This window comes from Patiria miniata, unplaced genomic scaffold (genome assembly GCF_015706575.1).
Source record: "Patiria miniata isolate m_02_andy unplaced genomic scaffold, ASM1570657v1 HiC_scaffold_18, whole genome shotgun sequence".
In the NCBI taxonomy this organism is placed as follows: Eukaryota; Metazoa; Echinodermata; class Asteroidea; order Valvatida; family Asterinidae; genus Patiria; species Patiria miniata.
In genome coordinates, this window is record NW_024037056.1 from 867,947 (window position 1) to 894,540 (window position 26,594).

The 26,594-nt window shown below is 41.0% G+C and overlaps 1 long non-coding RNA gene across 3 annotated transcripts; it reads left to right on the top strand.

Moving 5' to 3' along the window:
* Nucleotides 1-25,415, top strand: LOC119724125. 3 transcript variants are annotated; one of them, XR_005270615.1, is made up of 6 exons: nucleotides 9-87; nucleotides 484-573; nucleotides 1,213-1,281; nucleotides 2,159-2,336; nucleotides 23,882-24,035; nucleotides 25,354-25,415. It is a non-coding gene; the product is annotated as an uncharacterized LOC119724125 (long non-coding RNA). The 3 variants fall into 3 exon arrangements; XR_005270614.1 differs by lacking the exon at nucleotides 484-573 and having other exon boundaries at nucleotides 1-87; XR_005270616.1 differs by lacking the exons at nucleotides 484-573; nucleotides 1,213-1,281 and having other exon boundaries at nucleotides 26-87.
* Nucleotides 25,416-26,594: the final 1,179 nt, after the last annotated feature.

The following is a 26,594-nucleotide window of genomic DNA, read 5'->3' on the forward strand; positions in this document are numbered from 1 at the left end:
GGCTTAGGAGAAGGACCGCACCAAGTACATCACTACCTTGCTGATGCTTCACAGGGATGGAACAGACTCGAAGTAGGCTACTGCAAAGTAAGACTTTTTCATATTTGAAGAGAAAATGCTCTAACTGTACTTTAAAACTGTTGAGTTACGAACAGCAAAAGATCTATCTTGCCGATTTTTATGCTCAGCACAATAAAACTAAGAAAGAACAAAAGTGGAAAATCTGTCAAAAGCAGGATTCATCACACTGCATGTTTTTTTGGACTTTGTGATCGGGTACAACCTGATAACCTTTTTGAAATGGTAATAATTATTCTTTGGGTTTTTTTTCTGGACAATAATTCTTTACGGGTTTTCTCCTAAACCTACGTGAACTCGCTCGACCTTTACTTCTGGGTCTACTGGAAGGTCAAAGTTGGGTGAATTTTATATTACAGACAGAAAAGCCTCAAAATAAAAACGAACCACATCTTTTCCAAACAGTTCACGTGATGACGATAAAACCTACATGGAATTTGAACCCTGGTCTGAAGATGTACAAGAAATTGTGATGTCATCATGACATCACCTCAGGTATCAAATTACAAGCGGGTTAACATGAAAATTTGAGAGCTTACTTTTAATTAGGCTATAACGGAACAGAGTAGTATTCTCATTTTTTAGTTGTTTCAGACATTGCTACTGGCAATATTTTGTTCCAGCATGTCCAGGGCGCATACCATTTGACCTTTACTTCCAGTGTAACCGGAAGTGCAATGATAATAAATTTAACTTGAAGATGGAAGCATTTTGCTACAGTTATATAAATTATGCAAATATTTAGTGAGGAATGTCCAACACAAACATTGGCATGATGACATAATTACACGAAAGGGCACGTACCAGTACATTCACGCAATGCGTCTCTCCAACTAGGGCTCTCAAAAGTTGTCAAAAAGGGACAATCTTCTGTTTGGGCACGTAATCTTTATAATCTTTACCTAGGGCATGTAGGGCCTAGTACTTTTCAATCATATTCTCAAAGGTGGCTTAAGTTCAAAACGTACAATGCACTCAAATTTGATCAAATTGTCTACTCAGATTATTTATTTATTTATTTATTTCAACCGGATCCAACAGCGGCCAAATCGCCAATTACAGTAGCACCAAAAATAAATGCAAACCAATAGTATCACCAGAGTTACCCTTTACATCTTGCGCTTAACTTTCCAGGTTGTTAACTTGTTGAATGCCTTGTACACGCTGTTCAACGCCTTCATTTCCAACTATGACGTCTAAAAGGTAAATATTTCATATGACCCAGCAGATTGTTTTAACCAGTTTGCGCTGGACTATTTTGACATTGACCAGACCAAGACTTGGGATTGTTTTCATGAATCTGGATGCCAGACGGCTTCAGGCTGTCATCTACGGGTATCTCGCTGCAAGCGGGCCACTGACAGACATTTCGGGCCTCGCTTGTTGCGTGTTTATCCATCATCCATTCCGATTACCGCAAAACCTTGCGTGTATTCACGTTGTCTGATGTGAACTTGTTAAGCCAAACGTGCCATATCACAGGAAGTTATTTTAAAGGGTACTTGCAATAGATTATACTTAATACACTTATCCAAGTTCATTTATTATGGTTAATATGCAAACATGAAATGATCAACAATACATTGACAGAAAGCACTTTACCCGTTACTGCTTGGCTTGATTCTACCATCTTAGATCTGTTTTACTTTCAGAGTACTTTACAAGCTATGCTTATAATTTGTAGTCTTGCATATTGACTGCTTCAAGTGGCATTATAAAACAGGTCTAGGAGGCTAGTTTGATTATGCTACTCAAAGTAGTCAGTATTAAAATGGAAGGTGCCATAGTCCTTTTAGCCATGTACATGTAGACGGAAAATAGCAAATACTATGTGATGCACACTCTCGGCCACTGAAAAACACAGAATCTGTGGGTGCGGTGATATAATTACAAAAAGTCACTTGCATTATCATTGTCAACATTACTCGGCTGTTCGCAGGCGTAGTCATGACAATCACTCAGAGGTTAAGTTGATGCTACCATGGTTACTAGTTCAGGCAAAAACCATGCAAATATGTATGTTCTATTATAATGTCTGAATGCAAAATTAACCAGTGTTGAATAATAACATCTTGCCAAGGTTGAAAGTATCGATGATGCCTACATGTTGGTCTCCTGCCTACTGATCCGTAATGGCAGCCGTCATGCTGGTATGATCGCCTCCACTGCATGGCATCTCCTGGAGGGCGTTGATAGTTGATCATGCCACACAAACTGACAAGATGAGAAACTCAAACTCCTCATCGGTATTCACTCAGGTAAGATCATTGTCTTTGCTTGTGGCCGAGATACTTAAGATTGATAAATCACAAATACATCACAAGTCCAGTCACAAGTACATCACAAGTCCAGTCACAAGTACATCACAAATCTAGTCACAAGTACATCACAAGTCCAGTCACAAGTACATCATAAGTCTAGTCACAAGTGCATCATAAGCCCAGTCACAAGTACATTATTATTATTATTATTATTATTATTATTATTATTATTAGCAACCAAAGCATCTAAAATGGTTGGATTAAAAACATTTTGAAAGATATTTAAATTACATTTGAGTTTGAAATATTAATATTAATATTAAGATTGATAAATCACAAATACATCACAAGTCCAGTCACAAGTACATCACAAGTCCCGTCACAAGTACATCACAAGTCCAGTCACAAGTACATCACAAGTCTAGTCACAAGTACATTACAAGTCTAGTCACAAGTACTTCACAAGTCCAGCCACAAGTACATTACAAGTCTAGTCACAAGGATATCACAAGTCCAGTCACAAGTACATTACAAGTCTAGTCACAAGGATATCACAAGTCCAGCCACAAGTACATTACAAGTCCAGTCACAGGAACATCACCAGTCCAGTCACAAGTACATCACAAGTCCAGCCACAAGTACATTACAAGTCTAGTCACAAGTACATCACAAGTCCAGCCACAAGTACATTACAAGTCCAGTCACAAGTACATTACAAGTCTAGTCACAAGTACATTACAAGTCTAGTCACAAGTACATCACAAGTCCAGTCACAAGTACTTCACAAGTCCAGCCACAAGTACATTACAAGTCCAGTCACAAGTACATTACAAGTCTAGTCACAAGTACATTACAAGTCCAGCCACAAGTACATTACAAGTCCAGTCACAAGTACATTACAAGTCTAGTCACAAGTACATTACAAGTCTAGTCACAAGTACATTACAAGTCCAGCCACAAGTACATTACAAGTCTAGTCACAAGTACTTCACAAGTCCAGCCACAAGTACATTACAAGTCTAGTCACAAGTACTTCACAAGTCCAGCCACAAGTACATTACAAGTCCAGCCACAAGTACATTACAAGTCTAGTCACAAGGATATCACAAGTCCAGCCACAAGTACATTACAAGTCTAGTCACAAGGATATCACAAGTCCAGCCACAAATACATTACAAGTCCAGTCACAGGAACATCACCAGTCCAGTCACAAGTACATTACAAGTCTAGTCACAAGTACATTACAAGTCTAGTCACAAGTACATCACAAGTCCAGCCACAAGTACATTACAAGTCTAGTCACAAGTACATCACAAGTCTAGTCACAAGTACATCACAAGTCCAGCCACAAGTACATTACAAGTCTAGTCACAAGTACATTACAAGTCTAGTCACAAGTACATCACAAGTCCAGCCACAAGTACATTACAAGTCTAGTCACAAGTACATCACAAGTCCAGTCACAAGTACATCACAAGTCCAGCCACAGGAACATCACAAGTCCAGTGACAAGTACATCACAAGTCTAGTCACAAGAACATCACAAGTTTAGTCACAGGTACATCACAAAACCAGCCACAAGTACATTACAAGTCTAGTCACAAGTGCATCATAAGCCCAGTCACAAGTACATTACAAGTCTAGTCACAAGTACATCATTAGTCTAGTCACAAGCACATTACAATTTCAGTCACAAGTACATTACAAGTCTAGTCACATGACATCACAAGTCCAGTCACAAGTTCATTCACAAGTACATCACAAGTACAAACAAGTCCAGGCAAAAGTACATCACAAGTCCAGTCACAAGTACATCATAAGTCCAGTAACAAGTACATCATAAGTCCAGTTACAAGTACATCACAAATCTAGTCACACATGCATCATAAGCCCAGTCACAAGTACATCGCAAGTCTAGTCACAAGTTTAGTCACAAGTACATCACAAGTCCAGCCACAAGTACATTACAAGCCTAGTCACAAGTACTTCACAAGTCCAGCCACAAGTACATTACAAGTCTAGTCGCAAGGATATCACAAGTCCAGCCACAAGTACATTACAAGTCTAGTCACAAGTACATCACAAGTCCAGCCACAAGTACATTACAAGTCTAGTCACAAGTACATCACAAGTCCAGTCACAAGTACATCACAAGTCCAGCCACAAGTACATTACAAGTCTAGTCACAAGTACATTACAAGTCTAGCCACAAGTGCATCATTAGCCCAGTCACAAGTACATTACAAGTCTAGTCACAAGTACATCATTAGTCTAGTCACAAGCACATTACAATTTCAGTCACAAGTACATTACAAGTCTGGTCACACGTACATCACAAGTCCAGTCACAAGTTCATTCACAAGTACATCACAAGTACATAACAAGTCCAGGCAAAAGTACATCACAAGTCCAGTCACAAGTACATCATAAGTCCAGTAACAAGTACATCATAAGTCCATTTACAAGTACATCACAAGTCTAGTCACACATGCATCATAAGCCCAGTCACAAGTACATCACAAGTCTAGTCACAAGTTTAGTCACAAGTACATCACCAGTCCAGCCACAAGTACATTACAAGTCTAGTCACAAGTACCTCACAAGTCCAGCCACAAGTACATTACAAGTCTAGTCGCAAGGATATCACAAGTCCAGCCACAAGTACATTACAAGTCTAGTCACAAGTACATCACAAGTCCAGCCACAAGTACATTACAAGTCCAGTCACAAGTACATCACAAGTCCAGTCACAAGTACATCACAAGTCCAGCCACAAGTACATTACAAGTCTAGTCACAAGTACTTCACAAGTCCAGCCACAAGTACATTACAAGTCTAGTCACAAGTACATCACAAGTCCAGCCACAAGTACATTACAAGTCCAGCCACAAGTACATCACGTCTAGTCACAAGGACATCACAAGTCCAGCCACAAGTACATTACAAGTCCAGCCACAAGTACATTACAAGTCCAGTCACAAGTACATCACAAGTCCAGCCACAAGTACATTACAAGTCCAGCCACAAGTACATTACAAGTCCAGCCACAAGTACATTACAAGTCTAGTCACAAGTACATCACAAGTCCAGTCACAAGTACATCACAAGTCCAGCCACAAGTACATTACAAGTCTAGTCACAAGTACATCACAAGTCTAGTCACAAGTACATCACAAGTCCAGCCACAAATACATTACAAGTCTAGTCACAAGTACATCACAAGTCCAGCCACAAGTACATTACAAGTCCAGTCACAAGTACATTACAAGTCTAGTCACAAGTACATTACAAGTCCAGCCACAAGTACATTACAAGTCCAGTCACAAGGACATCACAAGTCTAGTCACAAGTACATCACAAGTCCAGCCACAAGTACATTACAAGTCTAGTCACAAGTACTTCACAAGTCCAGCCACAAGTACATTACAAGTCTAGTCACAAGGATATCACAAGTCCAGTCACAAGTACATTACAAGTCTAGTCACAAGGATATCACAAGTCCAGCCACAAGTACATTACAAGTCCAGTCACAGGAACATCACCAGTCCAGTCACAAGTACATCACAAGTCTAGTCACAAGTACATCACAAGTCCAGCCACAAGTACATTACAAGTCTAGTCACAAGTACATCACAAGTCCAGTCACAAGTACATCACAAGTCTAGTCACAAGTACATCACAAGTCCAGCCACAAGTACATTACAAGTCCAGTCACAAGTACATTACAAGTCTAGTCACAAGTACATTACAAGTCCAGCCACAAGTACATTACAAGTCCAGTCACAAGTACTTCACAAGTCCAGCCACAAGTACATTACAAGTCTAGTCACAAGGATATCACAAGTCCAGCCACAAGTACATTACAAGTCTAGTCACAAGGATATCACAAGTCCAGCCACAAGTACATTACAAGTCCAGTCACAGGAACATCACCAGTCCAGTCACAAGTACATCACAAGTCTAGTCACAAGTACATCACAAGTCCAGCCACAAGTACATTACAAGTCTAGTCAAAAGTACATTACAAGTCTAGTCACAAGTACATCACAAGTCCAGCCACAAGTACATTACAAGTCTAGTCACAAGTACATCACAAGTCCAGCCACAAGTACATTACAAGTCTAGTCACAAGTACATCACAAGTCCAGTCACAGGAACATCACAAGTCCAGTGACAAGTACATCACAAGTCTAGTCACAAGAACATCACAAGTTTAGTCACAGGTACATCACAATACCAGCCACAAGTACATTACAAGTCTAGTCACAAGTGCATCATAAGCCCAGTCACAAGTACATTACAAGTCTAGTCACAAGTACATCATTAGTCTAGTCACAAGCACATTACAATTTCAGTCACAAGTACATTACAAGTCTAGTCACACGTACATCACAAGTCCAGTCACAAGTTCATTCACAAGTACATCACAAGTACAAACAAGTCCAGGCAAAAGTACATCACAAGTCTAGTCACAAGTACACCACAAGTCCAGTCACAAGTACATCACAAGCCCAGCCACAAGTACATTACAAGTCTAGTCACAAGGATATCACAAGTCCAGCCACAAGTACATTACAAGTCCAGTCACAGGAACATCACCAGTCCAGTCACAAGTACATCACAAGTCTAGTCACAAGTACATCACAAGTCCAGCCACAAGTACATTACAAGTCTAGTCACAAGTACATCACAAGTCCAGTCACAAGTACATCACAAGTCTAGTCACAAGTACATCACAAGTCCAGCCACAAGTACATTACAAGTCCAGTCACAAGTACATTACAAGTCTAGTCACAAGTACATTACAAGTCCAGCCACAAGTACATTACAAGTCCAGTCACAAGTACTTCACAAGTCCAGCCACAAGTACATTACAAGTCTAGTCACAAGGATATCACAAGTCCAGCCACAAGTACATTACAAGTCTAGTCACAAGGATATCACAAGTCCAGCCACAAGTACATTACAAGTCCAGTCACAGGAACATCACCAGTCCAGTCACAAGTACATCACAAGTCTAGTCACAAGTACATCACAAGTCCAGCCACAAGTACATTACAAGTCTAGTCAAAAGTACATTACAAGTCTAGTCACAAGTACATCACAAGTCCAGCCACAAGTACATTACAAGTCTAGTCACAAGTACATCACAAGTCCAGCCACAAGTACATTACAAGTCTAGTCACAAGTACATCACAAGTCCAGTCACAGGAACATCACAAGTCCAGTGACAAGTACATCACAAGTCTAGTCACAAGAACATCACAAGTTTAGTCACAGGTACATCACAATACCAGCCACAAGTACATTACAAGTCTAGTCACAAGTGCATCATAAGCCCAGTCACAAGTACATTACAAGTCTAGTCACAAGTACATCATTAGTCTAGTCACAAGCACATTACAATTTCAGTCACAAGTACATTACAAGTCTAGTCACACGTACATCACAAGTCCAGTCACAAGTTCATTCACAAGTACATCACAAGTACAAACAAGTCCAGGCAAAAGTACATCACAAGTCTAGTCACAAGTACACCACAAGTCCAGTCACAAGTACATCACAAGCCCAGCCACAAGTACATTACAAGTCTAGTCACAAGGATATCACAAGTCCAGCCACAAGTACATTACAAGTCCAGTCACTGGAACATCACCAGTCCAGTCACAAGTACATCACAAGTCTAGTCACAAGTACATCACAAGTCCAGCCACAAGTACATTACAAGTCTAGTCACAAGTACATCACAAGTCCAGCCACAAGTACATTACAAGTCCAGTCACAAGTACATTACAAGTCTAGTCACAAGTACATTACAAGTCCAGCCACAAGTACATTACAAGTCTAGTCACAAGTACATCACAAGTCCAGCCACAAGTACATTACAAGTCCAGTCACAAGTACATTACAAGTCTAGTCACAAGTACATTACAAGTCCAGCCACAAGTACATTACAAGTCCAGTCACAAGTACTTCACAAGTCCAGCCACAAGTACCTTACAAGTCTAGTCACAAGGATATCACAAGTCCAGCCACAAGTACATTACAAGTCCAGTCACAGGAACATCACCAGTCCAGTCACAAGTACATCACAAGTCTAGTCACAAGTACATCACAAGTCCAGCCACAAGTACATTACAAGTCTAGTCACAAGTACATTACAAGTCTAGTCACAAGTACATCACAAGTCCAGCCACAAGTACATTACAAGTCTAGTCACAAGTACATCACAAGTCCAGCCACAAGTACATTACAAGTCTAGTCACAAGTACATCACAAGTCCAGTCACAGGAACATCACAAGTCCAGTGACAAGTACATCACAAGTCTAGTCACAAGAACATCACATGTTTAGTCACAGGTACATCACAAAACCATCCACAAGTACATTACAAGTCTAGTCACAAGTGCATCATAAGCCCAGTCACAAGTACATTACAAGTCTAGTCACAAGTACATCATTAGTCTAGTCACAAGCACATTACAATTTCAGTCACAAGTACATTACAAGTCTAGTCACATGACATCACAAGTCCAGTCACAAGTTCATTCACAAGTACATCACAAGTACAAACAAGTCCAGGCAAAAGTACATCACAAGTCCAGTCACAAGTACATCATAAGTCCAGCAACAAGTACATCATAAGTCCAGTTACAAGTACATCACAAGTCTAGTCACACATGCATCATAAGCCCAGTCACAAGTACATCGCAAGTCTAGTCACAAGTTTAGTCACAAGTACATCACAAGTCCAGCCACAAGTACATTACAAGCCTAGTCACAAGTACTTCACAAGTCCAGCCACAAGTACATTACAAGTCTAGTCGCAAGGATATCACAAGTCCAGCCACAAGTACATTACAAGTCTAGTCACAAGTACATCACAAGTCCAGCCACAAGTACATTACAAGTCTAGTCACAAGTACATCACAAGTCCAGTCACAGGAACATCACAAGTCCAGTGACAAGTACATCACAAGTCTAGTCACAAGAACATCACAAGTTTAGTCACAGGTACATCACAATACCAGCCACAAGTACATTACAAGTCTAGTCACAAGTGCATCATAAGCCCAGTCACAAGTACATTACAAGTCTAGTCACAAGTACATCATTAGTCTAGTCACAAGCACATTACAATTTCAGTCACAAGTACATTACAAGTCTAGTCACACGTACATCACAAGTCCAGTCACAAGTTCATTCACAAGTACATCACAAGTACAAACAAGTCCAGGCAAAAGTACATCACAAGTCTAGTCACAAGTACACCACAAGTCCAGTCACAAGTACATCACAAGCCCAGCCACAAGTACATTACAAGTCTAGTCACAAGGATATCACAAGTCCAGCCACAAGTACATTACAAGTCCAGTCACTGGAACATCACCAGTCCAGTCACAAGTACATCACAAGTCTAGTCACAAGTACATCACAAGTCCAGCCACAAGTACATTACAAGTCTAGTCACAAGTACATCACAAGTCCAGCCACAAGTACATTACAAGTCCAGTCACAAGTACATTACAAGTCTAGTCACAAGTACATTACAAGTCCAGCCACAAGTACATTACAAGTCTAGTCACAAGTACATCACAAGTCCAGCCACAAGTACATTACAAGTCCAGTCACAAGTACATTACAAGTCTAGTCACAAGTACATTACAAGTCCAGCCACAAGTACATTACAAGTCCAGTCACAAGTACTTCACAAGTCCAGCCACAAGTACCTTACAAGTCTAGTCACAAGGATATCACAAGTCCAGCCACAAGTACATTACAAGTCCAGTCACAGGAACATCACCAGTCCAGTCACAAGTACATCACAAGTCTAGTCACAAGTACATCACAAGTCCAGCCACAAGTACATTACAAGTCTAGTCACAAGTACATTACAAGTCTAGTCACAAGTACATCACAAGTCCAGCCACAAGTACATTACAAGTCTAGTCACAAGTACATCACAAGTCCAGCCACAAGTACATTACAAGTCTAGTCACAAGTACATCACAAGTCCAGTCACAGGAACATCACAAGTCCAGTGACAAGTACATCACAAGTCTAGTCACAAGAACATCACATGTTTAGTCACAGGTACATCACAAAACCATCCACAAGTACATTACAAGTCTAGTCACAAGTGCATCATAAGCCCAGTCACAAGTACATTACAAGTCTAGTCACAAGTACATCATTAGTCTAGTCACAAGCACATTACAATTTCAGTCACAAGTACATTACAAGTCTAGTCACATGACATCACAAGTCCAGTCACAAGTTCATTCACAAGTACATCACAAGTACAAACAAGTCCAGGCAAAAGTACATCACAAGTCCAGTCACAAGTACATCATAAGTCCAGCAACAAGTACATCATAAGTCCAGTTACAAGTACATCACAAGTCTAGTCACACATGCATCATAAGCCCAGTCACAAGTACATCGCAAGTCTAGTCACAAGTTTAGTCACAAGTACATCACAAGTCCAGCCACAAGTACATTACAAGCCTAGTCACAAGTACTTCACAAGTCCAGCCACAAGTACATTACAAGTCTAGTCGCAAGGATATCACAAGTCCAGCCACAAGTACATTACAAGTCTAGTCACAAGTACATCACAAGTCCAGCCACAAGTACATTACAAGTCTAGTCACAAGTACATCACAAGTCCAGTCACAAGTACATCACAAGTCCAGCCACAAGTACATTACAAGTCTAGTCACAAGTACATTACAAGTCTAGCCACAAGTGCATTATTAGCCCAGTCACAAGTACATTACAAGTCTAGTCACAAGTACATCATTAGTCTAGTCACAAGCACATTACAATTTCAGTCACAAGTACATTACAAGTCTGGTCACACGTACATCACAAGTCCAGTCACAAGTTCATTCACAAGTACATCACAAGTACATAACAAGTCCAGGCAAAAGTACATCACAAGTCCAGTCACAAGTACATCATAAGTCCAGTAACAAGTACATCATAAGTCCAGTTACAAGTACATCACAAGTCTAGTCACACATGCATCATAAGCCCAGTCACAAGTACATCACAAGTCTAGTCACAAGTTTAGTCACAAGTACATCACCAGTCCAGCCACAAGTACATTACAAGTCCAGCCACAAGTACCTCACAAGTCCAGCCACAAGTACATTACAAGTCTAGTCACAAGTACATCACAAGTCCAGCCACAAGTACATTACAAGTCCAGCCACAAGTACATCACGTCTAGTCACAAGGACATCACAAGTCCAGCCACAAGTACATTACAAGTCCAGCCACAAGTACATTACAAGTCCAGCCACAAGTACATCACAAGTCCAGCCACAAGTACATTACAAGTCTAGTCACAAGTACATTACAAGTCTAGCCACAAGTGCATCATTAGCCCAGTCACAAGTACATTACAAGTCTAGTCACAAGTACATCATTAGTCTAGTCACAAGCACATTACAATTTCAGTCACAAGTACATTACAAGTCTGGTCACACGTACATCACAAGTCCAGTCACAAGTTCATTCACAAGTACATCACAAGTACATAACAAGTCCAGGCAAAAGTACATCACAAGTCCAGTCACAAGTACATCATAAGTCCAGTAACAAGTACATCATAAGTCCAGTTACAAGTACATCACAAGTCTAGTCACACATGCATCATAAGCCCAGTCACAAGTACATCACAAGTCTAGTCACAAGTTTAGTCACAAGTACATCACCAGTCCAGCCACAAGTACATTACAAGTCTAGTCACAAGTACCTCACAAGTCCAGCCACAAGTACATTACAAGTCTAGTCGCAAGGATATCACAAGTCCAGCCACAAGTACATTACAAGTCTAGTCACAAGTACATCACAAGTCCAGCCACAAGTACATTACATGTCCAGTCACAAGTACATCACAAGTCCAGTCACAAGTACATCACAAGTCCAGCCACAAGTACATTACAAGTCTAGTCACAAGTACTTCACAAGTCCAGCCACAAGTACATTACAAGTCTAGTCACAAGTACATCACAAGTCCAGCCACAAGTACATTACAAGTCCAGCCACAAGTACATCACGTCTAGTCACAAGGACATCACAAGTCCAGCCACAAGTACATTACAACTCCAGCCACAAGTACATTACAAGTCCAGTCACAAGTACATCACAAGTCCAGCCACAAGTACATTACAAGTCCAGCCACAAGTACATTACAAGTCTAGTCACAAGTACATCACAAGTCCAGTCACAAGTACATCACAAGTCCAGCCACAAGTACATTACAAGTCTAGTCACAAGTACATCACAAGTCTAGTCACAAGTACATCACAAGTCCAGCCACAAGTACATTACAAGTCTAGTCACAAGTACATCACAAGTCCAGCCACAAGTACATTACAAGTCCAGTCACAAGTACATTACAAGTCTAGTCACAAGTACATTACAAGTCCAGCCACAAGTACATTACAAGTCCAGTCACAAGGACATCACAAGTCTAGTCACAAGTACATCACAAGTCCAGCCACAAGTACATTACAAGTCTAGTCACAAGTACTTCACAAGTCCAGCCACAAGTACATTACAAGTCTAGTCACAAGGATATCACAAGTCCAGTCACAAGTACATTACAAGTCTAGTCACAAGGATATCACAAGTCCAGCCACAAGTACATTACAAGTCCAGTCACAGGAACATCACCAGTCCAGTCACAAGTACATCACAAGTCTAGTCACAAGTACATCACAAGTCCAGCCACAAGTACATTACAAGTCTAGTCACAAGTACATCACAAGTCCAGTCACAAGTACATCACAAGTCTAGTCACAAGTACATCACAAGTCCAGCCACAAGTACATTACAAGTCCAGTCACAAGTACATTACAAGTCTAGTCACAAGTACATTACAAGTCCAGCCACAAGTACATTACAAGTCCAGTCACAAGTACTTCACAAGTCCAGCCACAAGTACATTACAAGTCTAGTCACAAGGATATCACAAGTCCAGCCACAAGTACATTACAAGTCTAGTCACAAGGATATCACAAGTCCAGCCACAAGTACATTACAAGTCCAGTCACAGGAACATCACCAGTCCAGTCACAAGTACATCACAAGTCTAGTCACAAGTACATCACAAGTCCAGCCACAAGTACATTACAAGTCTAGTCAAAAGTACATTACAAGTCTAGTCACAAGTACATCACAAGTCCAGCCACAAGTACATTACAAGTCTAGTCACAAGTACATCACAAGTCCAGCCACAAGTACATTACAAGTCTAGTCACAAGTACATCACAAGTCCAGTCACAGGAACATCACAAGTCCAGTGACAAGTACATCACAAGTCTAGTCACAAGAACATCACAAGTTTAGTCACAGGTACATCACAATACCAGCCACAAGTACATTACAAGTCTAGTCACAAGTGCATCATAAGCCCAGTCACAAGTACATTACAAGTCTAGTCACAAGTACATCATTAGTCTAGTCACAAGCACATTACAATTTCAGTCACAAGTACATTACAAGTCTAGTCGCACGTACATCACAAGTCCAGTCACAAGTTCATTCACAAGTACATCACAAGTACAAACAAGTCCAGGCAAAAGTACATCACAAGTCTAGTCACAAGTACACCACAAGTCCAGTCACAAGTACATCACAAGCCCAGCCACAAGTACATTACAAGTCTAGTCACAAGGATATCACAAGTCCAGCCACAAGTACATTACAAGTCCAGTCACTGGAACATCACCAGTCCAGTCACAAGTACATCACAAGTCCAGCCACAAGTACATTACAAGTCTAGTCACAAGTACTTCACAAGTCCAGCCACAAGTACATTACAAGTCTAGTCACAAGTACATCACAAGTCCAGCCACAAGTACATTACAAGTCCAGCCACAAGTACATCACGTCTAGTCACAAGGACATCACAAGTCCAGCCACAAGTACATTACAACTCCAGCCACAAGTACATTACAAGTCCAGTCACAAGTACATCACAAGTCCAGCCACAAGTACATTACAAGTCCAGCCACAAGTACATTACAAGTCTAGTCACAAGTACATCACAAGTCCAGTCACAAGTACATCACAAGTCCAGCCACAAGTACATTACAAGTCTAGTCACAAGTACATCACAAGTCTAGTCACAAGTACATCACAAGTCCAGCCACAAGTACATTACAAGTCTAGTCACAAGTACATCACAAGTCCAGCCACAAGTACATTACAAGTCCAGTCACAAGTACATTACAAGTCTAGTCACAAGTACATTACAAGTCCAGCCACAAGTACATTACAAGTCCAGTCACAAGGACATCACAAGTCTAGTCACAAGTACATCACAAGTCCAGCCACAAGTACATTACAAGTCTAGTCACAAGTACTTCACAAGTCCAGCCACAAGTACATTACAAGTCTAGTCACAAGGATATCACAAGTCCAGTCACAAGTACATTACAAGTCTAGTCACAAGGATATCACAAGTCCAGCCACAAGTACATTACAAGTCCAGTCACAGGAACATCACCAGTCCAGTCACAAGTACATCACAAGTCTAGTCACAAGTACATCACAAGTCCAGCCACAAGTACATTACAAGTCTAGTCACAAGTACATCACAAGTCCAGTCACAAGTACATCACAAGTCTAGTCACAAGTACATCACAAGTCCAGCCACAAGTACATTACAAGTCCAGTCACAAGTACATTACAAGTCTAGTCACAAGTACATTACAAGTCCAGCCACAAGTACATTACAAGTCCAGTCACAAGTACTTCACAAGTCCAGCCACAAGTACATTACAAGTCTAGTCACAAGGATATCACAAGTCCAGCCACAAGTACATTACAAGTCTAGTCACAAGGATATCACAAGTCCAGCCACAAGTACATTACAAGTCCAGTCACAGGAACATCACCAGTCCAGTCACAAGTACATCACAAGTCTAGTCACAAGTACATCACAAGTCCAGCCACAAGTACATTACAAGTCTAGTCAAAAGTACATTACAAGTCTAGTCACAAGTACATCACAAGTCCAGCCACAAGTACATTACAAGTCTAGTCACAAGTACATCACAAGTCCAGCCACAAGTACATTACAAGTCTAGTCACAAGTACATCACAAGTCCAGTCACAGGAACATCACAAGTCCAGTGACAAGTACATCACAAGTCTAGTCACAAGAACATCACAAGTTTAGTCACAGGTACATCACAATACCAGCCACAAGTACATTACAAGTCTAGTCACAAGTGCATCATAAGCCCAGTCACAAGTACATTACAAGTCTAGTCACAAGTACATCATTAGTCTAGTCACAAGCACATTACAATTTCAGTCACAAGTACATTACAAGTCTAGTCGCACGTACATCACAAGTCCAGTCACAAGTTCATTCACAAGTACATCACAAGTACAAACAAGTCCAGGCAAAAGTACATCACAAGTCTAGTCACAAGTACACCACAAGTCCAGTCACAAGTACATCACAAGCCCAGCCACAAGTACATTACAAGTCTAGTCACAAGGATATCACAAGTCCAGCCACAAGTACATTACAAGTCCAGTCACTGGAACATCACCAGTCCAGTCACAAGTACATCACAAGTCTAGTCACAAGTACATCACAAGTCCAGCCACAAGTACATTACAAGTCTAGTCACAAGTACTTCACAAGTCCAGCCACAAGTACATTACAAGTCTAGTCACAAGGATATCACAAGTCCAGTCACAAGTACATTACAAGTCTAGTCACAAGGATATCACAAGTCCAGCCACAAGTACATTACAAGTCCAGTCACAGGAACATCACCAGTCCAGTCACAAGTACATCACAAGTCTAGTCACAAGTACATCACAAGTCCAGCCACAAGTACATTACAAGTCTAGTCACAAGTACATCACAAGTCCAGTCACAAGTACATCACAAGTCTAGTCACAAGTACATCACAAGTCCAGCCACAAGTACATTACAAGTCCAGTCACAAGTACATTACAAGTCTAGTCACAAGTACATTACAAGTCCAGCCACAAGTACATTACAAGTCCAGTCACAAGTACTTCACAAGTCCAGCCACAAGTACATTACAAGTCTAGTCACAAGGATATCACAAGTCCAGCCACAAGTACATTACAAGTCTAGTCACAAGGATATCACAAGTCCAGCCACAAGTACATTACAAGTCCAGTCACAGGAACATCACCAGTCCAGTCACAAGTACATCACAAGTCTAGTCACAAGTACATCACAAGTCCAGCCACAAGTACATTACAAGTCTAGTCAAAAGTACATTACAAGTCTAGTCACAAGTACATCACAAGTCCAGCCACAAGTACATTACAAGTCTAGTCACAAGTACATCACAAGTCCAGCCACAAGTACATTACAAGTCTAGTCACAAGTACATCACAAGTCCAGTCACAGGAACATCACAAGTCCAGTGACAAGTACATCACAAGTCTAGTCACAAGAACATCACAAGTTTAGTCACAGGTACATCACAATACCAGCCACAAGTACATTACAAGTCTAGTCACAAGTGCATCATAAGCCCAGTCACAAGTACATTACAAGTCTAGTCACAAGTACATCATTAGTCTAGTCACAAGCACATTACAATTTCAGTCACAAGTACATTACAAGTCTAGTCGCACGTACATCACAAGTCCAGTCACAAGTTCATTCACAAGTACATCACAAGTACAAACAAGTCCAGGCAAAAGTACATCACAAGTCTAGTCACAAGTACACCACAAGTCCAGTCACAAGTACATCACAAGCCCAGCCACAAGTACATTACAAGTCTAGTCACAAGGATATCACAAGTCCAGCCACAAGTACATTACAAGTCCAGTCACTGGAACATCACCAGTCCAGTCACAAGTACATCACAAGTCTAGTCACAAGTACATCACAAGTCCAGCCACAAGTACATTACAAGTCTAGTCACAAGTACATCACAAGTCCAGCCACAAGTACATTACAAGTCCAGTCACAAGTACATTACAAGTCTAGTCACAAGTACATTACAAGTCCAGCCACAAGTACATTACAAGTCTAGTCACAAGTACATCACAAGTCCAGCCACAAGTACATTACAAGTCCAGTCACAAGTACATTACAAGTCTAGTCACAAGTACATTACAAGTCCAGCCACAAGTACATTACAAGTCCAGTCACAAGTACTTCACAAGTCCAGCCACAAGTACCTTACAAGTCTAGTCACAAGGATATCACGAGTCCAGCCACAAGTACATTACAAGTCCAGTCACAGGAACATCACCAGTCCAGTCACAAGTACATCACAAGTCTAGTCACAAGTACATCACAAGTCCAGCCACAAGTACATTACAAGTCTAGTCACAAGTACATTACAAGTCTAGTCACAAGTACATCACAAGTCCAGCCACAAGTACATTACAAGTCTAGTCACAAGTACATCACAAGTCCAGCCACAAGTACATTACAAGTCTAGTCACAAGTACATCACAAGTCCAGTCACAGGAACATCACAAGTCCAGTGACAAGTACATCACAAGTCTAGTCACAAGAACATCACAAGTTTAGTCACAGGTACATCACAAAACCAGCCACAAGTACATTACAAGTCTAGTCACAAGTGCATCATAAGCCCAGTCACAAGTACATTACAAGTCTAGTCACAAGTACATCATTAGTCTAGTCACAAGCACATTACAATTTCAGTCACAAGTACATTACAAGTCTAGTCACATGACATCACAAGTCCAGTCACAAGTTCATTCACAAGTACATCACAAGTACAAACAAGTCCAGGCAAAAGTACATCACAAGTCCAGTCACAAGTACATCATAAGTCCAGCAACAAGTACATCATAAGTCCAGTTACAAGTACATCACAAGTCTAGTCACACATGCATCATAAGCCCAGTCACAAGTACATCGCAAGTCTAGTCACAAGTTTAGTCACAAGTACATCACAAGTCCAGCCACAAGTACATTACAAGCCTAGTCACAAGTACTTCACAAGTCCAGCCACAAGTACATTACAAGTCTAGTCGCAAGGATATCACAAGTCCAGCCACAAGTACATTACAAGTCTAGTCACAAGTACATCACAAGTCCAGCCACAAGTACATTACAAGTCTAGTCACAAGTACATCACAAGTCCAGTCACAAGTACATCACAAGTCCAGCCACAAGTACATTACAAGTCTAGTCACAAGTACATTACAAGTCTAGCCACAAGTGCATCATTAGCCCAGTCACAAGTACATTACAAGTCTAGTCACAAGTACATCATTAGTCTAGTCACAAGCACATTACAATTTCAGTCACAAGTACATTACAAGTCTGGTCACACGTACATCACAAGTCCAGTCACAAGTTCATTCACAAGTACATCACAAGTACATAACAAGTCCAGGCAAAAGTACATCACAAGTCCAGTCACAAGTACATCATAAGTCCAGTAACAAGTACATCATAAGTCCAGTTACAAGTACATCACAAGTCTAGTCACACATGCATCATAAGCCCAGTCACAAGTACATCACAAGTCTAGTCACAAGTTTAGTCACAAGTACATCACCAGTCCAGCCACAAGTACATTACAAGTCTAGTCACAAGTACCTCACAAGTCCAGCCACAAGTACATTACAAGTCTAGTCACAAGTACATCACAAGTCCAGCCACAAGTACATTACAAGTCCAGCCACAAGTACATCACGTCTAGTCACAAGGACATCACAAGTCCAGCCACAAGTACATTACAAGTCCAGCCACAAGTACATTACAAGTCCAGCCACAAGTACATCACAAGTCCAGTCACAAGTACATTACAAGTCCAGTCACAAGTACATCACAAGTCCAGCCACAAGTACATTACAAGTCCAGCCACAAGTACATTACAAGTCCAGCCACAAGTACATTACAAGTCTAGTCACAAGTACATCACAAGTCTAGTCACAAGTACATCACAAGTCCAGCCACAAGTACATTACAAGTCTAGTCACAAGTACATCACAAATCCAGCCACAAGTACATTACAAGTCTAGTCACAAGTACATCACAAGTCCAGTCACAGGAACATCACAAGTCCAGTGACAAGTACATCACAAGTCTAGTCACAAGAACATCACAAGTTTAGTCACAGGTACATCACACTACCAGCCACAAGTACATTACAAATCTAGTCACAAGTGCATCATAAGCCCAGTCACAAGTACATTACAAGTCTAGTCACAAGTACATCATTAGTCTAGTCACAAGCACATTACAATTTCAGTCACAAGTACATTACAAGTCTAGTCACACGTACATCACAAGTCCAGTCACAAGTTCATTCACAAGTACATCACAAGTACAAACAAGTCCAAGCAAAAGTACATCACAAGTCTAGTCACAAGTACATCACAAGTCCAGTCACAAGTACATCACAAGCCCAGCCACAAGTACATTACAAGTCTAGTCGCAAGTACTTCACAAGTACAGCCACAAGTACATTACAAGTCCAGTCACAAGTACATCACAAGTCCAGTCGCAAGGATATCACAAGTCCAGCCACAAGTACATTACAAGTCTAGTCACAAGTACATCACAAGTCCAGCCACAAGTACATTACAAGTCCAGTCACAAGTACATCACAAGTCCAGTCACAAGTACATCACAAGTCCAGCCACAAGTACATTACAAGTCTAGTCACAAGTACATCACAAGTCCAGCCACAAGTACATTACAAGTCCAGCCACAAGTACATTACAAGTCTAGTCACAAGTACTTCACAAGTACAGCCACAAGTACATTACAAGTCTAGTCACAAGGATATCACAAGTCCAGTCACAAGTACATTACAAGTCTAGTCACAAGGATATCACAAGTCTAGTCACAAGTACATCACAAGTCTAGTCACAAGTACATCACAAGTCCAGCCACAAGTACATTACAAGTCTAGTCACAAGTACATCACAAGTCCAGCCACAAGTACATTACAAGTCCAGTCACAAGTACATTACAAGTCTAGTCACAAGTACATTACAAGTCCAGCCACAAGTTCATTCACAAGTACATCACAAGTACAAACAAGTCCAAGCAAAAGTACATCACAAGTCTAGTCACAAGTACATCACAAGTCCAGTCACAAGTACATCACAAGCCCAGCCACAAGTACATTACAAGTCTAGTCGCAAGTACTTCACAAGTACAGCCACAAGTACATTACAAGTCCAGTCACAAGTACATCACAAGTCCAGTCGCAAGGATATCACAAGTCCAGCCACAAGTACATTACAAGTCTAGTCACAAGTACATCACAAGTCCAGCCACAAGTACATTACAAGTCCAGTCACAAGTACATCACAAGTCCAGTCACAAGTACATCACAAGTCCAGCCACAAGTACATTACAAGTCTAGTCACAAGTACATCACAAGTCCAGCCACAAGTACATTACAAGTCCAGCCACAAGTACATCACGTCTAGTCACAAGGACATCACAAGTCCAGCCACAAGTACATTACAAGTCCAGCCACAAGTACATTACAAGTCCAGCCACAAGTACATCACAAGTCCAGTCACAAGTACATTACAAGTCCAGTCACAAGTACATCACAAGTCCAGCCACAAGTACATTACAAGTCCAGCCACAAGTACATTACAAGTCCAGCCACAAGTACATTACAAGTCTAGTCACAAGTACATCACAAGTCCAGTCACAAGTACATCACAAGTCCAGCCACAAGTACATTACAAGTCTAGTCACAAGTACTTCACAAGTCCAGTCACAAGTTCATTCACAAGTACATCACAAGTACAAACAAGTCCAAGCAAAAGTACATCACAAGTCTAGTCACAAGTACATCACAAGTCCAGTCACAAGTACATCACAAGCCCAGCCACAAGTACATTACAAGTCTAGTCGCAAGTACTTCACAAGTACAGCCACAAGTACATTACAAGTCCAGCCACAAGTACATTACAAGTCTAGTCACAAGTACATCACAAGTCCAGCCACAAGTACATTACAAGTCCAGTCACAAGTACATCACAAGTCCAGTCACAAGTACATCACAAGTCCAGCCACAAGTACATTACAAGTCTAGTCACAAGTACATCACAAGTCCAGCCACAAGTACATTACAAGTCCAGCCACAAGTACATTACAAGTCTAGTCACAAGTACTTCACAAGTACAGCCACAAGTACATTACAAGTCTAGTCACAAGGATATCACAAGTCCAGTCACAAGTACATTACAAGTCTAGTCACAAGGATATCACAAGTCTAGTCACAAGTACATCACAAGTCTAGTCACAAGTACATCACAAGTCCAGCCACAAGTACATTACAAGTCTAGTCACAAGTACATCACAAGTCCAGCCACAAGTACATTACAAGTCCAGTCACAAGTACATTACAAGTCTAGTCACAAGTACATTACAAGTCCAGCCACAAGTTCATTCACAAGTACATCACAAGTACAAACAAGTCCAAGCAAAAGTACATCACAAGTCTAGTCACAAGTACATCACAAGTCCAGTCACAAGTACATCACAAGCCCAGCCACAAGTACATTACAAGTCTAGTCGCAAGTACTTCACAAGTACAGCCACAAGTACATTACAAGTCCAGTCACAAGTACATCACAAGTCCAGTCGCAAGGATATCACAAGTCCAGCCACAAGTACATTACAAGTCTAGTCACAAGTACATCACAAGTCCAGCCACAAGTACATTACAAGTCCAGTCACAAGTACATCACAAGTCCAGTCACAAGTACATCACAAGTCCAGCCACAAGTACATTACAAGTCTAGTCACAAGTACATCACAAGTCCAGCCACAAGTACATTACAAGTCCAGCCACAAGTACATCACAAGTCCAGCCACAAGTACATTACAAGTCCAGCCACAAGTACATTACAAGTCCAGCCACAAGTACATTACAAGTCTAGTCACAAGTACATCACAAGTCCAGTCACAAGTACATCACAAGTCCAGCCACAAGTACATTACAAGTCCAGTCACAGGAACATCACCAGTCCAGTCGCAAGTACATCACAAGTCTAGTCACAAGTACATCACAAGTCCAGCCACAAGTACATTACAAGTCTAGTCACAAGTACATCACAAGTCCAGCCACAAGTACATTACAAGTCTAGTCACAAGTACATCACAAGTCCAGTCACAAGTACATCACAAGTCTAGTCACAAGGACATCACAAGTCCAGTCACAAGTACATTACAAGTCTAGTCACAAGTACATCACAAGTCCAGCCACAAGTACATTACAAGTCTAGTCACAAGTACATCACAAGTCCAGCCACAAGTACATCACAAGTCTAGTCACAAGTACATCACAAGTCCAGCCACAAGTACATTACAAGTCTAGTCACAAGTACATCACAAGTCCAGCCACAAGTACATTACAAGTCTATAGTCACAAGTACATCACAAGTCCAGTCACAGGAACATCACAAGTCCAGTCACAAGTACATCACAAGTCTAGTCACAAGAACATCACAAGTTTAGTCACAGGTACATCACAAGTCCAGCCACAGGTACATCACAAGTCCAGTCACAAGAACATCACAAGTCTAGTCACAAGTGCATCATAGGCCCAGTCACAAGTACATCATTAGTCTGTTCACAAGTACATCACAAGTCTGGTGGCAAGTACATCACAAGTCGAGTCCAAGTATATCACAAGTTTAGTCACAAGTAAATCACAAGTCCAGTCACAAGTATATCACAGGTCCAGTCACAAGTTCATCTCAAGTCTGGTGGCAAGTACATCACAAGTCCAGTCACAAGTACATCACAAGTCCAGTCATAAGTAAATCACAAGTCCAGTCACAAGTACATCACAAGTCTAGTCACAGGTACATCACAGGTCCAGTCACAAGCATATATCACAAGTCTAGTCACAAGTACATCACAAGTATTGTACTTTAATATAGCTCTATGAGAACATCAGAGTCCAGCCGCAAAGGATCGAGACCCAAGTAGGAAAATTACTATAAAAATAGAAAAACAACCCTTAGTACAGCTAGTCGGACTGCCTGTGAAATTATTCTCTCTGGCATTACATGTTGTCATTGTGAAGAACACAATAAAAGAAGGCCATTTCTAAATAGTGTGTCAAATGACACATTTTTTGGAAGTTTTTGTTTAGTTGGTTTGTGATCGGACTGATCTGTGAATGGGTGTGCATACGCGTTGACATGACTCATTCAGCGGTTTAGTGTGCAACATTGCAAAGCTTCAATCAGCTGAATGAGAACAAACGTGTCTCAGCAACTTTTGAATAGAAATTGAGATCCTAGAATATTGTTTCCTCTGAAAACACAGCATTCACATATCTTTTATCATTTGGGGTAGTTGTTAAGCACTTATCTTTAGATTTTGAGCACGTTTGTTGCTTCAAATGGGAAAAAAATCACAAATGACAAATGATCTACCCTTCCTTCAATTTTCACTGCTGCAAATTCTCAAGTCCATCATTTTTCAAAGGAAACATGAGATAACTGTTTCAACCAATCTCTTATCTATTTTCTTTCTTTTATTTCAGGGCAAAGGTGAAAGCCTGACGTACTGGCTCGAGGGACATGATCCAAGCTACAAGATCGACCAAATCAAGCCACCCAAACAAAACTTGTAAACAACCAGAATATTATCCCAACATTATCTGCAACGCATTTGGATCAGCAATTTTTTGTAAAGAGGTAAAAAGCATAATCAGCTATTATACCACAGCGTTTGTAGGTCTATTTGAAAAACCTAACAACAAATTCAAATTAACACACAATTGTGTGTTCATCAACAGATTTGTTGTTCGCGATTACAGCTTTCATTTAGCAACTTTAAGAAAAAGATTCAGGAAAAAAAAGGTTTAGGCCTAATCGCACTTGTACAATAAGTAACTTTGATCAAGTCGCCTATTTTTTTTTTTTTACACAGACTGAAGTATTTTGTAGTCGCCTTTTAATCTACTACCATGTGGAAGTTGTAACAAAAATTCCGTCATCAAACAAACAGACTGTGAGTTCATAACTATACTGTTGAGAGTCACTAATTTGGTATTAAATTGTATTCAAACTAGTGATGCGTTTAAAAAAATATTCTTTGTCTGTACCATCCAAGCTTGGGAAAAAATAGCAAAGTGGTACTGCTTTGTTTGTTTGAGTTCTCATATGGTGTTACATCATTTGACTTGGTGCCCTATCATTTGCCTTGGTGCCCTTGTGCTCCTTAGTGCTAAATATTTGAAGCGGTGCAGCACTAAAGCGCACTGTTGTAGCTACAGAAAATTTTAAAGAAAAAAAACAAATTGACTTAACAGATCAAAATTGACGCGCAACGATTTTTTATGGCTGAATGGACAATAATGCAAGTGGGGGATTTTTGTTTTCTTTTTATTTTCGGATTGAGTGATATTAATAACCTTTGATAGTGACTACTTATGTTTTAACTTTTTTTAAGGAAATTGTATAAAAAATATGGAGTAAGGTCTAAGGCATGTTTAAAGTAAAACCAATGGGCTTGTTTCATTGTTTTTGTCATGTAATGCTGCGGCCGGGTGAGGTGGCGTAGAGGGCGCTATTCAGGACTTTCTTTTGTCACCTTGCAAGATGTAATGATGCCAAGTCACTATAAATTTATATTTCCCGGATTCGTTTGTTTCAAAGATATATAACCAGGCATCCTATCCTATCTACAAGGATGGGACTAATAAGGGAGCAAAGACACTTCTTCTTCAGTGAAACAATAATTTATTCTTAAAAACTCTAAGAGTTCTCTGAACCAATTTGACATCTGTATTTGTAGAACTCGGCTATCATTCTTGTTCATCTGGCATCCGCTACGAATACCGCAAAATCTTTGTTTGTATACACGTTATCCGATGCAAACTGGTTAACCTATTTTTTTTTTAACCTTGTTCCACTCGAATTTGCAAGATAGCTAATAATGAATACAAGTAAATCTCTCAATCAGTATCAAACATTTTTTCCCAAATTGACAATATTCAAATTTCTTGACCAGGTGATGGCAGATCTACCAGCTCACTTCACATCAGAGAGCTCTCTTGAGAAGCACTATAGAAGCACTATAAGGCCCAGGAGAAGGACTGCTTCTCACGGCTAGAACAGACTCAGACCAGAACTCTCTTGAGAAGCACTATACGGCCCAGGAGAAGGACTGCTTCTCACGGCTAGAACAGACTTAGACCAGAGCTCTCTTGAGAAGCACTATACGGCCCAGGAGAAGGACCGCACCAAGTACATTACTACCTTGCTGATGCTTCACAGGGATGGTGCAGACTCAGACCAGAGCTCCCTTGAGAAGCACTACACGGCCCAAGAGAAGGACCGCACGAAGTACATCACTACCTTGCTAATGCTTCACATGGATGGTACAGAATCAGACCAGAGCTCCCTTGAGAAGCACTATACGGCCCAGGAGAAGGACTGCACCAAGTACACATCACTACCTTGCTGATGCTTAACAGGGATGGAACAGACTCAGACCAGAGCTCCCTTGAGAGGCACTATGCGGCCCAGGAGAAGGACCGCACCAAGTACACATCACTACCTTGCTGGTGCTTCACAGGGATGGAAGAGACTCAGAACAGAGCTCCCTTGAGAAGCACTATGCGGCCCAGGAGAAGGACTGCACCAAGTGCACATCACTACCTTGCTGGTGCTTCACAGGGATGGAACAGACTCGAAGTACTGCAAAGTAAGACTTTTCATATTTGAAGAGAAAATCATACTGTACTTTAAAACGGTTGAGGGATTAACAGCAAAAGATCTTTCTTCAGTGCTTAAGGGTTATTCAGGTAAGCTTTGCTTAATTTGAGTGCGTTCGATTACTTCCCCCACGCTTACTCGTGCAAGCACGACAGCATTCGATTTACCTCTCACGTGACTTCTCGTGCTTACTCAAGCTTGGCCCAAGTAACCGACTCACCGAGCCAGTTACTTGGGTAAGTATCCCATAAGGCCATACAATGAACACGGCTGCCAACGTGACGTTCGGCGGGCGCCTCAGGCCGTGTCCGAAACAGGCTTCCAGAGCCACGGCTACGTCTATTGTCAGTGCGTCCCCGCCGCTATTTTCAGTGGGCGCAGAGCTAGACACTTGATTCGGATGCAGCCTCAGTGTCATGTCAAAGTTCAACTTTCCAGCTCCTTGCACAAAACTTAACCCGGAACCGTTCGTTTATTTAGCTCCACTGCGCATGTCTGTCATCACGCGAGCCAAGCGCGAGTAAGCTGGGGAAA